General features: G+C 44.9%; 1 protein-coding gene across 1 annotated transcript in view; it reads left to right on the forward strand.

The window, feature by feature from the left end:
• Nucleotides 1–75: 75 nt before the first annotated feature.
• The window catches only part of LIFR (LIF receptor subunit alpha), a 78,553-nt gene continuing 60,843 nt past the window's right edge, over nt 76–17,785 (forward strand). Inside the window, exon 1 of the mRNA XM_049648135.1 lies at nt 76–385. The gene's annotated coding sequence lies outside the window, so the exon portion shown is untranslated. The remainder of the gene's footprint in view (nt 386–17,785) is intronic.

Here is a 17,785-nt window from a genome sequence, read left to right on the forward strand (position 1 = left end):
CGCGGGCGGCGGGGCGGGGCGGGACTGGGGGCGGGGCCGGGACAGCAGCGCCCCCCGCCGAGCGGCGTGCAGGCACCGCCCCCGCGCGCCGCAGTCCGGGCTGAAGCGTCTCGGCCGTGGCCGTGGCCGTTAGCGTTGCCTCCTGGAGGCTCTGGCGGCGGCGGCGACTCCCAGGGCTCGCGGAGGGCAGCCGGCCGCCCCCAGCTCGTGGCCGCCTCGAGCAGCCCGGCGCTGGGACTGGGGAGGCGAGGCGGCGGCGGCGGGTTGTGCCCGGCCCCCCTCCTCCTCGCCTCCGGTCCCCGGGCGACTGCGGACTCCGGGCAGCCCCCGGGCGGCGGCCGAGCGGACGGCGGGGGATGGCGAGATAGCGGCGCGGGAGCGGCCCGTGAGTGCCGGAGGCGGGTGGGCGCGGCGCGGGGCGTGGGGAAGCGCGAGCCACGGAGCCCGGTGCCCGGTGCCGTGGGCGCGTCGCCGCGAGCGCCTGGCGGTTCGGGCGGGGTGGGGGGCAGCGCTCCGGCCGGCTCCGGTCTGGGGGCGTCCGCGAGGACTGACACCGGGGTGGGGGGAATGCTCCGGGTCGTGCCGCTCTCCGCGCGCCCTCGGGCCACCCCGCGTCCGGGAGGGCGCCCACTCCCTGGCCGCGAAATTCTGCCCCACGTAGGGCAGTAAGTTCTGAGACCAGAGGCTACCTGGGGGATGGGAAGGAGCTTTAATTTTTATTTTCCTTTGGAGATGTAACCAGCCGGGTGATTGCGTGACCCCGTGCCTCGACTCTTCATTAAACAGTTCTTTCTCTCTTCCTCCCTTATTTATGAGTGTATTTAATTTACCTGTACTTTTTATGTGCTTCTGGCCGAAGGCGCTAACCTCGATAAAGCCAAAGTTGAAGTATTAGCGATTAAAGTGAGGCTTCTTGCACGATGCCACTTTTGATGTGTTGTCTGAAAGGAAGGACCTGGAGTCTTGAGTTCTGACCCCTACAGAAAACTCTGCACGTCAGGTGGTTGTGCATTAACTTCAGGGCTTGAATAATGGGATTTTGGTGCCCACCTTCGGCTACCAAAAAACAAACCCAGCAGCAGCACATGAGGTCTTTACTCTCCGTTGGGTATCTTTGTGTTCCTTTTTGTATGAGTGTGTTTAATCCAGTCAAATATTGATAGAACGGGTGTGCATTTTTTTGAGTGACATTTGTGTGAAAATGAATTCTTTGCATTTGTTTTTATGTGTCCTTTTAACTTACATTTTTCAACAAAAAGGTTTCAGTTTAAGGTTTGCCTTCCGATTGTTCGTTTTCAGTTTCAGATTTCTCTTTAATTAAAAAAAGTTTTGGTTGGAGTAAAAGTCATGTGACCTAGTAGTATCATTTAGTCAGGGGTCCACAAATGAATCCTAAATCAAAGCCCATTCCCATCCGCTGCAAATGAAAAATTAAAGCGTTTGTATACTGAAAATGATGGTTGCCCCTCCCCCTAAAATTATTTTGCTGCAGATCTGAAATCATATTTCACCAAAATCGGAGGGTTCCTTGTCTAAACAAGCCTGGCAGAGGAAAGGAAACCTAAGTGTAGTAGTGTGTTCTCAAAAACTGGGGACTCTCCCCTCGTTTTTGACATTGACGTCCTGTTTTATTGCCAGGTGGAAACTGTGTTAATTTGGAGACTTCATTAGGTAGTTACAAGCTCAATTTAAATACGAGGTATGTTTTCAAGGTGAACCTAGCAGCTCTTTCCCTTCCAAGAATTGAACTGAGGCTTATTTGCTTTGTAATAGGTGAGATCACAAGCGAGCCTCTCTTAATTAGTGAAGACTTGGATTCTCTTCTGGGAATTAAGGATCAGGAACTCTGCTGTCGAATGGAACAACTTTTGTGATTTTTGAAAGCCTGTACTCTTAATGGGTCTTCTTGAATAATATGTTGGTAACAGTATACGCTATTTTGATATTGAAATGTATTGTATTAATTTGTGGGACGGACAGTTTGTGCACACTGGAGGAGATAAAATAGATATGAAGAGCTCTGGAGTGGAAAGTCCATCTTTCTCCCTTCTCTGCAGCAAGTACCCTGTTCTCCCCAGGAATCAGGGTTCCTAGTTCCTTACATATATCTTTCCAGATATACCTTATGCTAGTATAAACGTTTTGTATGTTTCTTTTTATTTGTCTTTCCGCAAACGAGGTCACTTTGTATATGCTGTTCTGCACCAGCTCCCCGCCCTTCCCTTAGAGTACTAAATCTTGGCAGTCTATCAGTACTTAAGAGAGCTGGCTCATTCTCTGGGAGCCACTGAGAGTACTCCAATAAGGATGAACCATAATTTATTTAACCTCTTTTTTTTTTTAATTGAGGTATGTGTAGGTCGTTTCTAACACTTTGTTATAAAATTATTGTAAAACTTGTGTTTTTAAAGTTTTTGAGTGGGTTTCACTTATTCCCAAAGGCAGTAGTAACATACGTCTCTGTAGCACATTCCAGGAAATAAATGCCCCTTCTCTCCAATATACACTTTTTCCTTTTGTATAATTTCACAGTGACCCGTAAAGATCTTTGGTGTCTTTGTGATGAAGCCTGAGCGAGCCATGATGGCCAGTAAACTAAGGTCATATACCTTGATTAACACCTTACCTCTTTGTTTCAAGAAAAGAAAGAAAAGAACAGATACAAATTTTTAAGAATAATCTGTAAGAGAAAATCATAAGAGATTAAATATTTTTGAACATGGAGAAAAGGCTTGTACCTTTGATTAAGTTGAAGATGAAGGCAGTTTTTGTTTCATGAAACTTGTTTACCATTAGGCACTGAAATACCTGCTTTCTGTAGATTATCACCAGTATCTCATACTTTCATGCTGTTACAATATGGTTATAATTTGTACAGTTTGGGAGGTTAAAAGTAACTCTTAAGGGGAGGTATGCTTTTGGAAAATATTTGGCTCTTTAAAAATTGACATCTCAGTGCTTTTAAAATGAATCGTAGAAACAGTACTAATCCTAGAAATTGAGCCTAATACATCATAAAATTTGAGTATTAGCCAATGTTGAGTTTTACATGTTTATCACATTTATTTTTGGAGAGTGTTTTTAAGATGAGGGTAAGCTATACTTTTTTTTTTAACCTATCAAACAACTTTCTTAGTGTTTAAGATGTTTTCTTTTTCCTTATTATTTGGCACCTGCCATTGTAGTACAAAACTGCTAATATTGTCTATATTTGCTCTTCTTAAATAAGCATACATTGAGCATCTGTTACATTCCAGGCACCCTTATAGGGACTGCGAATATAGCACTGCACAGGGCAGGCAGACCCCACTTTTAATGAGTTCACAAATTACTGGGGGAGATGGATAAAAAGCAGAGAAGCAGTGAAGGAAATGATACCAAATAGTGATAAGTACTGGGAAAGTAATGAGTCACTGTGGTAAAGACAGGATGGGGGCTGCTGTTTTAGATTGAGTGTTCCTGGAACTTTCTCTCAGGTAGAGAGATTTGAGCAGAATGAGGCAAGGAGTCTGTGTGTTTGGAGGTCTGGAGGAAGAGTGGCTCAGGCAGAGGGAACCGCAGGTGCAAAGGCCCTCCGGTGAGGCTGGGCCTGCCTTACCAGAGAAGCAGAGGGCTGCCTCTGTGGCTGGGGTCCGTGATGGAGAGCAGATGGGGAGAGTGCCGGGCCGGGGAGAACAGGCACTGTACCTGGTGCCCGAGTGTTTGCACGTGTGAAGGAGTATTGTAGACGTGGAATAGAGGCCTTGGATGGGTTGTTCCTCCACCTGCTGAAAGCTCCAGGAGGGCAGGCAGGGGTCTGGCTGTTCCCCACCCTCTCCCACCAGCAGGAACAGCTGGCTGTGAATATTTGTTGAAGTAATGAATAATTGGGGAGTTTCAAAAAAATAATCCTGCCTGATTTGGGCCAAAATACTTAGATTCGGGAGTCTTGAGCTTTCCATCATGGCTGTGGCCCTTGACGTTACCAAATCTGTGATGTACATCCTCTCAAAGTATTGCTTTGTGTTGGTTGCATTTGATTGCTTTTCCATGAAATTGAAGTGTGAAGGCTTAAAAACATACCTAATTTTCCAGGACATTGTAGTGACTTCTGAGTAATTTAGTCAGAAGTTTCACCTGTGATATCAGTAGATTTGCTATTTGCTTGAGCATAACATTTTCAAAGATGCCTTTTTTTGGGTTTTGTTTACTGAATGGATGAATTGCTTTGAGCAGATGACAGACTAATGAGCAAATAAAATATATGTACTTTATGCAGGTACTTCTATTCTCACAGGAAGAATGTGTGCATGTTCTATTTTAGGGAATATCAGGAACTGGGGTATTTCCTCTTCCCAACTTCTAATCTGTTTGTCATTCTAAATACATGTTCCCTTACATTAATTGAAAGCGTGGGAAATGAGTTTTGTGCCAAGTAATTGTTATAGATGTTTAATAAGAATCTGTTAATCTTTCTCTTGACTGTGACTTTCTGGCTTCTGTGTGACATGAGGAATTTGGTCATCTCACAGAGTGAGGGTTTTAAATCTTTTAATTTGCTATTCGAACTGGTTGATACCAGAACTGAATAAGTTGTTTCTAGGTTTCTCTTCCAACTTTTTCTCACGAGTTCTGCACAGACACTGTAAAGGATGGATTCTGTGACTCCTAAAACTTAAGTCAGCTTTGTCCTTGTCACTGTCACTGCAGCGAAAGCTCTTTAGCGGTATAGCAGAAGCACGTGAGCATCTGTTTTATATGTAAGTCGTTGTGGTCACTTAGCAGCTTAGATGTTTGAGCTGGAGTACTTTTCCTGCCTCCTTTGTATTTCCTCTGTGAACCACAGAGATGCAGAATTCCAAATCAGACTTCGGTTGTCTGAAATCAGAGCAGATACTTTCTCGCCCATCACTGCTGCTCATGTTGCTCACATAAGCAAAGGTTGTGTTTATCAGATGCGGTTTTATGGGTTTTATGTTGGAAGTTGGAGAAGAACTTCTGGTGGGTGAGCTTTTCATGGAATTTTGCACAGAGGTGAGAAAACTCTTGGCATTTACCCAATTCTTCTTTTGTGTGGCAGGTACAGAAGACGACTTGGAATCCTGATAGGTGCCTGGAGTTGAGACTCTATCTGTGTTATTAAGTGGCAGCATTCTGCACTTAGACCACAAAGAAGTGATGTCACTTCCTGAAAGTGTGTGTGTGTGGCCTTTCCCTAGAAGGGGGCTTGGGTTACTGAGGCCCCTTGCTGCGCCTTCCTCTCACTGCTCTCAGAAGCAGCCTTCAAGGAGACTCTGGATCTGAGGACAGTGGAAATGGTGGCGGCAGGAACATCTGGTGGAAAATAACAAGTGGCAGAAGTAGTGTTTCCCATTTCTAATATTAGAAATGCTAATGGGGCAGTGAGTGGTAGACGTTCTGTGGGCAGAATTGTGTGTCTGTTGAGCTGGGGGTGTGGGTGAGCTGGGGAGAAATGAGAATCCGCTACCCGGCCCTGAGTGCCGCAGCCCTTGAAAGTGCCGCCATGCCGCCTGAAAGCTGGGGTGCCGGCCGTTCCTGGCCACAAGCTTGGAGACCCGCTGCCGTACCAGCGAGGTCCTGTTTCACATTTCATGCCTCAGTATTCATAGTGCAGTACAAAAGTGAAGGAGGCAAGAAGGTTTTAGAAACCTCTTCAAAGAAACTGTTAAAGTTGGGAGCATAAATCTTCATCTAATTGGAAACCTCTCCTGTGTTTATTCCTCGAAGATACCTGGCTCACCAGAGTTTTACCGTGAATGTTAAATTATCTTTTTTGGAGATCCAGGTTCAGGTTTTGTGGAACTATATAGAGCTTAAAATGCAAAGCACGTATCAGTAATAAGAACTTACACATTCAGACAAAACCGAAGAAAGTATAGAATTTGAGAGCCACAAGAGGTCGCAGGTCATCTGGTCCACTTCTTAAGTTTACTTGCGAAGAACCCAAGAGACCAAGACCAGAGCTGTTGTAATTTGCCCAAGAATCCAGTGGCTCCAGACTGGGACTGTGGAACCACGATGTGCTGATTCTTCGCTACAGGGCCCTGAGCTCCCCCCTTAGAACAGCAGCTCCTTGAAGGCAGGGACTCTGTGGGGTTCGCCACTGTGTCCTCAACAGAGAACATTGCCCAGCCCATAGGCATTCAGATACTTGTTGCTAAATGAGTATCTACAGGATTTTAACAGCTTCATAGTGCCCCATTAGCTATCATATAGTACAGTATTTATAAAACTTGAAAGAATATGCAATTTCATGAGTTTCTTGTTAAAAAAATATATCACATTACTCTTAAAGCCCCCAATATTAAGCCTCATATTAGCCAGATGGGAAAGTGAAGGTGTGGCGTTTTACTTACTAGCTTGGCACTTTTCTGAGTCTGGCTTCACTACATTTTCTAATTGTCATTCTGTAAGCTCTGTCAGCTGGGATCTGATGTCATTAACGTTTTATATTTTGTTTTTGAAGACATGTATTTTAAAATACAGCATTTGGGCACCTGGGTGGCTCCGTCAGTTCCGAGTCTGACTCTTGATTTCTGCTCAGGTCGTGATCTCATGGTTAGGGAGTTTGAGCCCTGCATTGTTTCCATGCTAATAGCATGGAACCTGCTTGGGAGTCTCTCCCCCCCCCTCTGCCCCTCCCCTGCTTGCCCTCTCTCGCTCTCCCTCAAAATAAATTAATTAATTAAATAAGTTTAAAATACATCATTTGTTGTCTGAATTGTTTGCTGTTTCTCTACATGTTTTACCAGTCATTTCACTATTTTTAAAACCGAAGGCCATATAGGGATTTGATTGTTTAAAAACAAATCTAGCCAAAGGGATGGGGGAATTGTCACTTTCAAATCCTGCTGGTGGGTGTTTGAATTGTTACAACTTTCCAGGAGGGCAATTTGGTATTACTCATCGAAAGCCTCAAAAATGTGCCATGTCTCTTAGTCAGGCATTTCCATCACAAGGAATTTAAACTAAGGAAAAAAAAACCAACATGTGTACAGAGACCAATCTGTAGCAATGGTTCTTACCTCCACGCTGCGTGTGGAGACCATATTCCTCAGTAGCTGTCTTTCCCACACTGGTTCTTAACTTGGTGGGAAGTCTACTTAGTGTGGAGTGTCTCAAAATTGCACAGAGTGCTCTCTGAAGTTTGGGAAAAACACATTTCCAGAATCTGGTGATGTCCCCACAAAGTACAGACAAAAAAACAAACAACCTCTGATTTGCAAAATGATTTTTGTAGCTTTGTTTATAGTTCTAAGCTAGAAACAGTTTAAATGCTCAATAATAGGGATTGGTTAAATAAATTGTGGTATGTACATGTAATGGAAAACCCTTTATTCATGAACAGTGAGGTAGGTAAGGGAGTAATTTATTGATGTGAAAGATATTCAGAATTTGCAAACTGAAAAAGCAGATTGTAAAATGGCATGTGTAAAAAAAAATTTTTTTTTAATGTTTGTTTATCTTGAGAGAGAGAGCGCGAGCAAGCAGGGGAGGGGCAGAGTGAGATGAGAGGGAGAGAGAGAGAATCCCAAGCAGGCTTGGCACAGCACAGAACCAGACATGGGGCTCGACCTCATGAACCTCGAGATCATGACCAGAGCCAAAATCAAGAGTTAGCCGCTTAACTGACTGAGCCACCCTGGCACTGCATGCATGTGTAAATTGATCTAAGTTTTTTGGTGATTTTATTTTGGAGGGCGAATGTGACAGAGCGTCTAGAATACAGAATGTATATACAGTTTTCTACCTATTATATGGGAAAATGTCAGGGAAATTATACACCAAATATTAGGTAGGATTATCTTTGTGTGTTGAAATTACAAGTGACTATTAGTTATTTTTTTATTACTGTTTTCCTGATTTCCACTATATAAAGCATGTTATATAATTAAGACAATGGGATCAGATGCTATTTCCCATTTACTGGTTGTGTGAACCTGGGCAGGTTCTGTCTCTCTTTCCTTATCTGTAAAATGGGAATAATAATGTCCAGCTCAAGGTGCCTGAAGTAGTGTTTGATAAGTGTTACCTTGACTTCACCTATCTGATATGATTAAGACCAATATTATGTTTCTATTAATATAGAATTTCTAAGCAGAATAATTTGTTTTACAAGTCCCATTGTTGTGAAAAGCATTTCAGGACATTCTGACAAAATATTTCATTGCTTTTGGTCACTGATTTTGTTGAATTTTTATTTAGTTTAAACTTTTTTTTTTTTAAGTTTATTTATTTTGAGAGAGAGAGAGGGAGAACACGCATGGGAGGGACAGAGAGAGAGAATCCCAAACAGGCTCCCCACTGTCAGCGTGGAGCCCTATGTGGGGCTCAAACTCATGAACCATGAGATCATGACCTGGGCTGAAATCAAGGGTTGGACGCTTAACTGACTGAGCCACCCAGGCACCCTGCATTTTTATTTACTTTAAAACTGAAATGCTTTCCATTGCCAAAAAATTTTATTTTGAATTGAAGGCTTTTTTCCCCTTCTGTTTTTGTCTTTAACAGTAGTAAGTTCTTGAAGGTCAAGGTCTCGTCATCTTTCCTTTTGTAGAGTCAGAATGAAATGTGATTCACTCCTTCAGTAACTGTCAGGGGCCTTTTTTCCCTGGGCGGTGGGTAGGCATCAGGTACACAGCAGCGCCCAGGACAGACATGCCCCATCATTTGCATGACATGGGAGGTGACCAGGATGGTTCAGGGCCAGGAGGCACACTCACACTCAATAAAAGGTCTTCCGCAGCTGACAGCCACGTAGACCTCATTTCCTCCCCTGCAATTTTAAAAGAAACTTCGTTGTGATGTTACTTTTCAGTGAAACAAACTGTGCCTCCTGCTTATTCCACAAAGCACCTGAGGAGCAGACTGGGTTATTGTTGCCTTTACTGACAGTTTACATTATACCTGCTTGAGAATACCCGAGGCTAAAAGTCTCTAAATTGCTGCTGTGTGTCTTCTGTGAAGGACGGGCCTTTCTGAGCTTACCTTTTATAAAATTACTGTGATGGGTTCCTACTAGTAAATTTAGGACCGAATGGAATACATGGATCCCATTTGAGAAATTCTAGCACATACTCTTACTGAGGGTGAGGACAATAAAGCATGCACTTTAGAGTAATGTTTCTACTTGACAGTGTATAAAACGACATTAATTTTGTAATTTCCTAATGTAAGGGCAGTTTTTAAGTTGGCAACAGTTGAAATATTCTGATGTAAAGCAGACCCAACAGTCACGGAGGAAGCCTTGGAATTTCACAGGTAGTGACCTTGCGTATCATTCCCCTCAGACAGCCTGATGAAAGAACGTGGTCCCACAAACCTTTTTTCTTGTGTCTACAAAATGCATGGAAGGTTAAGTCATGCCACAGGTCAGAGGCACCAGCAGAGCCAACATTTTATTCTTCATTTATCTCACGTTTTTCCTGTCTACACCATTGCTTTGCATGGTCCATTTTACCCCCTCCACCCTGCCCCCCCAGCAATTAGCTTCCCTTTTTTGGTTGAGGAAAGACCACTTTGCAGAAAGAAACACGCTTTATCTCTCTCAGTGAGATGTACTGAGTATGCATTGGCGAGTAGGAAGCAGCCAAGCCGTGTTGACATGCGGACGGTAGGCTGTCGGCTGGACATCGAATTTAGCGCACTCGCCCTTTCTCAAACACCAGCTTCAGTAAAATTACAGACGTCTCTGTTTTGGAACTTTTCAGCTCTCTTCCAGATAATCAAAGCTGTGATTGCTGTACTCACACATCCCATGGGCTGTATTTATTGCTGGGATCAAAAGCTCAAACACTTGCAGGTGCAGTGAAGGTCACGTACCTTGCTGAGTGCGTCCGATCTGCCTTTTGTCTCCATGCTTTTGGTAGACACAGTGAGCGATACTTCACTTTCTTTTTACTACACGGTAGACAGCAGTGATGATCTAGATGGTAAATGGCAACTGGAAGTTGTCTCAGTTCTGGGGACCAGTAAGGAGAGACACCAGGGGAGGTTGCTGTGCAACGTGAGCTTCGTTTCGAAGGATGGGCTGGTGTTCGTTCAACAGACGAAGAGTGGGACGGACATGCTGGGCGGAGGGTGCAGCGTGTGCAGTGACCCAGAGGACCACCGAGTCTGGCATGTCTGGGGCAACTTGAGTGCAGGGGCAATGTGTGCAGAGGTGGGATTGGGAAGTTAAGAAAGCCTCGTGTCCTGCTAAAGTTGGCGCCTTTTCCAGTAGGTCAGGGAGACTGGTGGGAAACTTCAGGCCTGTGAGACCAGCATTTCAGAAACGTGACCTGGTTGTGCCGTGGAGGGTTTGGGGAGCCGGAAACCAGTGAGGAGCACTGCAGCAATGCAGGCCGAGGGGAAGGGGCCCCCGCCAGGCCCGGCCCCTGAAGTTTGTCTGTATTGTCCTAACAGTGTCCAGGTGGTGGCACACAAGCTCCTCTCGCGCCCGGCCCTCCGTGCCCTTTTGTCAAGCTTCTGATTGAACTCGGTGCAGAAGCATTCCATGCATTTAAAGCTCCCAAGCACTGGTCTACTGATGGCTTCTCCTTAAGTTGCTGAATGTTCAAGGGGTTCCCAAGTGTGCGTGGTAGGTGGAGCCCGGAGCGATGACGTAGCTGCTTGGGTTAAAGATGTTGGTCAAAGGGTAGGAGCTTTCAGTTCTAAGGTGAGTGGGTTCTGGGGATCTAATGGACAGCAGGGCGAGTACAGTTAATTTTGTATTGTATGCTTAGAAATTGCTGTGAGAACAGATCTTAAGCGTGTCCACTCTGCACACACAAAAAAGTAACTGTGAAGCGATGGACGTGTTAAGTTGATTGTGGTGGTCGTTTCACGGGGTACATGCATATCAACACGTCAAGTTGTACACTTGAAAAGTATACAGTTTTGTCAGTTCTACCTCAGTAAAGCTGAGAATAAAACAGGGAGTAGGTACACCTGTGGCGAGATGGGATAAGAAAGTGTGGTGTGAGATTTATATTGAAGCAAGAACTTCTTTTTTATTCTTTAATAATTTTTTTATGTTTTAATTTTTTTTTTTTGAGAGAGAGAGAGAGACCACGAGCTGGGGAGGGGCAGAGAGAGGAGGGTGGGGGACAGAGGATCCGAAGCGGCTCTGCGCTGGCAGCAGAGAGCCCGATGGGGAACTAGAACTCATGTACCGTAAGATCGTGACCTGAGCCCAAGTCGAATGCTCAACCGACTGAGCCACCCAGGCGCCCTTGAAGCAAGAACTTCTCAGAGTTTGAGCAATAATAAAGACAGTAATAGTCTCTGTTTCATATTAATGATACCTTGATATTTGATTACCTACCTGTTAATTTTTCAGACTAAAAGTGAATCCTCCAGTTTTAATGCCACTGGAGGAGAGGATTTTATGCATTGTGGTAAATGAGGAGGCAAAAGAGTTATCCTTATTGTTACTATTTTGGCAGTTACGTTGCATTGTTGGCCCATTTCACTGATCAGTCTTTGGTGTTTTTCCCACATTGTGGCTGCTAAATTAGGTCTCTTCCAACCTGTGTGTGTTCATTTTCCACATGTGTTGTCATTGTCAGCATCAGCGTCATTTTGGACCTGAAATTACGAATGCTGAATTTATCTTATTGGATTAGTTTGTTGGATTAGTTTATTAGAATCCTCATTATTACATGCAGTATATTTGCTGTTTTGCCCATTTTTTTCATCCACAGATTTGACGAATGTGATTCCTGTGTCATCATCTAGTTCGTTAATGAAAATGTCAAGAGAAATAGTGTGTCACACCTGTCAGTGAACTTTGTCCAGGGTGACGTCATCCACTAAGAGGCCCCCCTTGAGTAAGCCTGGGGAACATGGTGAAAGAACCCCCTTCACTCTTTTGCGTACAACCTGTGTCTCTTCATCTCGTTCATAAATACCTTTCAGTAAATATGTTCTGTTTCTGACGCTTGCTTTCCCGGTTCAGTAGCCTCATCAGGTAAGGGGGTGAGGGGTGGGGGCTGAGTACACTGGCCTAGGGTCCCTTTCCTGACATGTCCTGCAGTCTGACCCAGGATCATTGTAAAGCTTCCATGTCTCTGGTCTGTAGAACCTACTTTCTTGACGGAACGTCTCACAGAACATCCCTTTCCAAAACGGTTTTGCCAGAAACCAGTTATTTCTGTTGTATTTTTCATTCTCTGTTCCACTCTGTTCAGAAGTTTCAAGTGAATGTAAGGTGCAGTGCTCTGCCCCCACATCTGTACAAGATGTAGTAGACTGTGGTCTGAAGCTAAAGGTTTTGTTTTAATTCTTTTTGTTTTCCTTTTTTTCTTTTGAGAAGCATTCGTATTCTAAAATAATGCTTCAGATTTTGAGATCTGTAATTAAAGAATACCATAAAGGAAAGAAAAGGACCCAGTGAATTCTTTTGGAGAGGAGAGCTTTGAGATTCCAACCCCAAACAATGTTAAGAAACATTCAGGCCCCTTTTGGTCGATATCTGTGCACTGAAATATAAATCTTCAGACCATTTATATTTTAAGATCATTTCAACAACAAGTCAAGAATTTTTTAATGCCAATACATTTTGAAAACAGGTTGTTAACTGGTGCCCTAAGAACTGTACTTGGCCTTCAGATATGTTTTCTTTGGCCCGCATAGTGTTTTGTAAAGAATTAGTTGCCAGCGTTAAAAATAAGGAGATTTCACGTTACAAAACCAAACCAAACCTGCCTTCCTGTCCCTTTTTTCAAAAAGGGTCAAAAAGGTCTGTGACTTCAGGGGCCCCGTGTTCCCACGTGGCGGTTATGTGGGAGTCCAGCACGAGCTCCAGGCTGCCCGCCACCGCTGTCCGCTCCGCACTTGTTCCCTGCAGCCGGCTCCACTCGCCTCGTCCGGCTGGTCCTCAGAGTAGGTTTGAGCTTGCACCTGCTGGGTTAGGAGCTAACCAGTTCTGAGTATACTTGGGAGAACAGCAAGGTGGTAGCAGTCTGCAGTTTTGTTCCTGAACACAGGTTGTCTGACCTCTGTCTTGAGGTGACAGCCGGAAGTGCCTGGTAAAGCAGGTGGAATTTCCCCAGGAACAGCATGCAGCTGGGCAGCTGGGCAGGGTGGAGGAGGCCAGCACTCTTCATGCATTCTAGCTCCGTTGGTTCCCGGTGACAAGCAGCGTGCCCCAGGAATGAAACAACTGTGCGTTTCTTAGGACATGGAAAGTAGAGGGAGGTAGGCCTGGGCGGTAGTTGTCTGATTCTAGAGACGTCAGGGAATTTGTCTGAGGTCACATACCTGCCACCTGGTCAGTGGCGGAATAGGGCCTGGAGCCCAGGACTTGTTGCCCTGGTTCAGTGAGTTTTCCACTGCACATTTTTCATTTATGGGTAATTGTCTAGAGATGGGGGAATCAGGCCTGGATTCAAATCCACGTTCTGTTCCTGACAACATGTGTGACCTCAGGCAAGTGCCAAAACCTGTCTGTGCATCATTTTCCTTGTTATAAAGAAGGGGAGAATAATGATCCTGACCTCATAGGGTGCTTACGGGGATTAAATATGATACTGCATTTAAAGAACTTAAAGCAATGCTTGCTTGTGATAAATAATGTATTAATAATGCATGATACCTGAAAATAACATTTGTACATTCTATATTATCATAGTAGACTTAGCTGAAACCAGCATTGCAACCATACAAAACTATTACATAATCATTTTTTTCCTCTTAGAATTTAGAAAGGGCTTTTAGGATGGCTTTACTCCATGTATTTTTTTTTTTTTTTGAAGCCAACAATTTGAGCCAATTTTATCTTTTTATTCATAATTTTTTTCTGTCGCAGACAGGCGCATTCAAAAGCATACCATACAGCTTCCTCTTCAGAATGTAAAGAAATAATTGAGTGTCATGAAAATATTTTCAGTTCCTCACCATAAATGCCATTTGGGTGGATTCGTTCAATTCACTGAATAGATCTTGAATATATTGTGCATTTAAACCCCTTTCAGATGCAGGAGTGTTATAAAGATAAATCTCTGTTCCTTAGGGAGTTCATCATTAATGGGAAGAGAGGGTTGGAGGAAGGGAAAGCGTAACCTCCGTTAATACCTGGTATGATACAATAAATGCCCGAGGTGGAACTTGTGCAGAGTGCACTGGGAACATTAAGTGATGCCAGCATCTGGGCGTGATGGCCTGCGAGAGATCCAGGAGGCAAGGACGCCCAAGGACAGGGAGTTGAGAAGGAGGATCAGCTTGTGGGGCCGAAGTTTGAGTTTGAGTTTGGACGTACAGCCTGAGCAGTTGGTTGGGCTGCCTCCTGACTGTTGGCCTGAAGCTTGAAGGGACAGTGAGGGCTAGAGATGGAGAAGCTGATGGAAGCCAGGTGAGTCATCGCTGAAGCCAGAGGCCATGAGATGGATTAAGCTGTGATTAAAGTACATGTGACGGCGATGCTGCTGAGGGCCCGCCAGAGCAGTGGCCTTGGAGAGAGGGGGAAAGGGTTGGGGGGGAGAGGTGGAGCCACGTGTAGGAGGTAAAACTGGTGAGTAGGTGGACGAGGTGGGGAAGAAGGTGGGGTTAAGGGTGACTCTCGCTTGGGTGACCCAGGAGAGACTGGTGCCACGAACAAGACCTGGGACGCAAGAGAGTAGGTTGGGAAGGGAAACTGAGTTTAATTTTATACCTGTGGAGTTTTTGAGGGATCTGTGAAATCTCTAAGTGGATATGTAGCGTCAAAATATTTGTCATTCCTGAAGGACCTCGTTTGAGTGGATTTGTGTAGATAAACAAGAAGTTGCCTAGTGGACAGATGGTTCATCTGTAGCTGGGAAGAGACCAGTCCTAGAAATACGGATTTGGACATCATTAGTTGTGAACGATGATTAAAGCCACCGAATAGATATGCTGTTCAGTGAAGATGCACAGGGTGAAAGAACAGTGGGCTAAGGGAGTCCCTTCCCAGCAAGGAAGTTGAGAAGGAATGCTCTCTTATGGGCGTCTCTAATCAACGGGGGAAGGAATGGATTCTTTAATTAGTGGTGTTAGGGTCAGCGTAACCTTTGGGGGCCAGGGGAACCTGCATCCCGACTCCTCTTGTACACCGAAATTAATTTCAAAAGGACCAAAGTTTCAGATGTTAAAAGCCTTAAATGTACTGGAAGATTAGATGGGTGACCATTTTTACAACTCGGCATGAGAAAGTGTTCACGGTCAGAAACCAGAAAGGACAAAATTGGGAAACCTGACTTAATGAAAGTCCAACAAAACCTCACTGGAAAGTAAGAAAACAAGCTGGAAATATGTGCAGTGCATGTAGCAGTCCATCTGTATACTGGGCTGTGATGTTAGGCTGTTTCTTATCAAGCAGTGAGAAAAAGATTGGTGTCTAATTAGAAAAATGGGCAAAAGACAGAATGAGCATTTTATTCATAAAGCATCAGATTACCAATAGACACGTGAAAGGTAGTTTTGACTACATATTCAGGAAATGCCATTTATGGCCTAATAGATGGAAGAGATCAAAATTAAAAAAAAAAAAATCCTTGATCTTGGCGAGAGTGTGGGGAAGCAGGTACTGGGGAACGAGCTGTTCCTGATTGTTTTTGGAAGGTAAGCTTTTATCGTGCTTTTCCCCAGCACGTTGAAGATCCCTTGGCTGATTTTGGACCAAGAAGGAGTGTTCTTCAGGTTGTTTCTGTACTATAATAATAGAGCATTTAACTCTTGTGATAGAAGGCAAAAACAAGTTCGCGGGTGTGATAGACATTGTTAGCATTTATCAAAGGCTGTTGCATGTCAGCGACTCTGACCGCCCAGCGGAGGTGAGAGGCGAATGTACAGACCTCAGTCGGCAGCGCCGGGGAGTGTCCGGTGGATCCCGAAGCACAGGAGGAGTTGGGGGTGTGGAGCATCCCAAGAGGCAGTGGTTGGAGGGGGGTCCTGAGGCCTGTGGGAATGTGTGGAGCTGAAGGGTGGGGGGTGAAGGGGATGGCTCTGAAGGGTTTTGTCTACCAGGCTGGCCAGGAACTTGACAGCTGGAACCATGGGGAGTCTTCAGAGGAGTCTTAGACACCAGAGGGGTGTACTCAAAATTGTTTTTTTTTTTTTTTGAACGTTTATTTATTTTTGAGACAGAGACAGAGCATGAATGGGGGAGGGGCAGAGAGAGAGTGGGAGACACAGAATCGGAAGCAGGCTCCAGGCTCTGAGCCATTAGCCCAGAGCCCGACGCGGGGCTCGAACTCACGGACCGCGAGATCGTGACCTGAGCTGAAGTCGGACGCCTAACTGACTGAGCCACGCAGGCGCCCCTCAAAATTGTTTTGACATGCTGAAGTTGATAGTGAACAGCCCCTTGAATTAACAGGGAAGCCCTCACTGGAGTGAAGATCGTCAAAACTGAAGGAGAGGAACGTAAAGATCCTGAAAAACAAAGTCAGACCGAGGAACACTTTTGGGGAAACGCTATCCTGCAGAATTCACGAAGACATATTCTTATAGCGCAAGTCACATTTCATTATCATTCTCCTGCACGCAGATTCAGATTAGAGCAGGATAATGGAATCCGGAGGCTGTGGAGATGTCTCTCAGATTCCCAAATATTTCTTGGCTCACAGGGCTCTTGATGTTTCATTGTTTTCATGGTGCCTCTAGGTCCAAAGAAATGCCTAACAGCTCTTTTTGTGAAGTACTTAGTTCCAGACAACTTAGTATTTATGACCTGACACTTTAGTAGCGGTTTGGAAAAATAACGTGTATCAATTTTTAAAACAAAGATAATATTTTGATGTTATTCTTTAAAAGCCACATGTGTGAAAGATAATATTTTGATGTTATTCTTCAAAAGCCACTTGTGTGAACCTGTTGGGTACTGCATACCTTCTCAAACCTTGGAAATAGGTCGGGACACTGCCACCCTTGTTTCCATTTGTACGTTGATATCTGGATGGGTGGTGCTTGTATTTTATCACAGCACCCAATGACCCTGTCTTTGCAGGATAAGTGACGTCATTGAGAGGAATGTAGCATCGCCTTGTGTTGAAAGTGACCTACCTTGGGGTGCCTGGGTGGAGCAGTCTGTTAAGCGAAGCATCCGACTTCGGCTCAGGTCATGATCTCACAGTTCGTGGGTTCAAGCCCCGCATCGGGCTCTGTGCTGACAGCTCAGAGCCTGGAGCCTGCTTCGGATTCTGTCTCCCTCTCTCTCTGCCCCTCCCCCACTTGTGTGTGTGTGTGTGTGTGTGTGTGTGTGTGTGTGTGTGTGTGTGTTGCATGTGCGCGCGCTCTCTCTCTCTCTCTAAAAAAAAGAAAGAAACAGAAACTGACTTACCTTCCTAACTTGAGCTAAAGGTTCTGACAGTGTTGGACAGTGATGTCACTTTGTTTCCTTTGAAAATTTAAAATACACTGTAATATCCCAGATGGCTTGCTTTTGTGCCTTGGGGCACCTCAGTGCGTCGATTGGGAACTGCAGCTCCGACTCTGTGTTCTGGGCTGGGCAGTCCTTGGGTCGGCCATCAGCCAGCTTAAACTTGTGAGTGTCGGTGCCGTGCCGGACAGTGAGGGCTTACGGTGAACAGAGAGGCAGCATCCTCTCAAGGAACTTGGAGTCTGTGGGAGGAATTACAAAACTGGGAAGTGATGCCTGGGAGCCAGGGTCAGCAAGCTTTCCCTAGGAGGCCAGGTAGTAAACAAATCTTTTAGGCTTTGCTGGCCATGCAGTCTCTGTGGACACTGCCCAGTCCTAACACTATAATGCGAAAGCAGACACGGGCAGCATGTAACAAATGAGCATGGCCGTGAGCTAGTAAAACTCCATTCACAAAAGCAGACATAG

This window comes from Panthera uncia, assembly GCF_023721935.1.
Source record: "Panthera uncia isolate 11264 chromosome A1 unlocalized genomic scaffold, Puncia_PCG_1.0 HiC_scaffold_17, whole genome shotgun sequence".
Taxonomy (NCBI): Eukaryota; Metazoa; Chordata; class Mammalia; order Carnivora; family Felidae; genus Panthera; species Panthera uncia.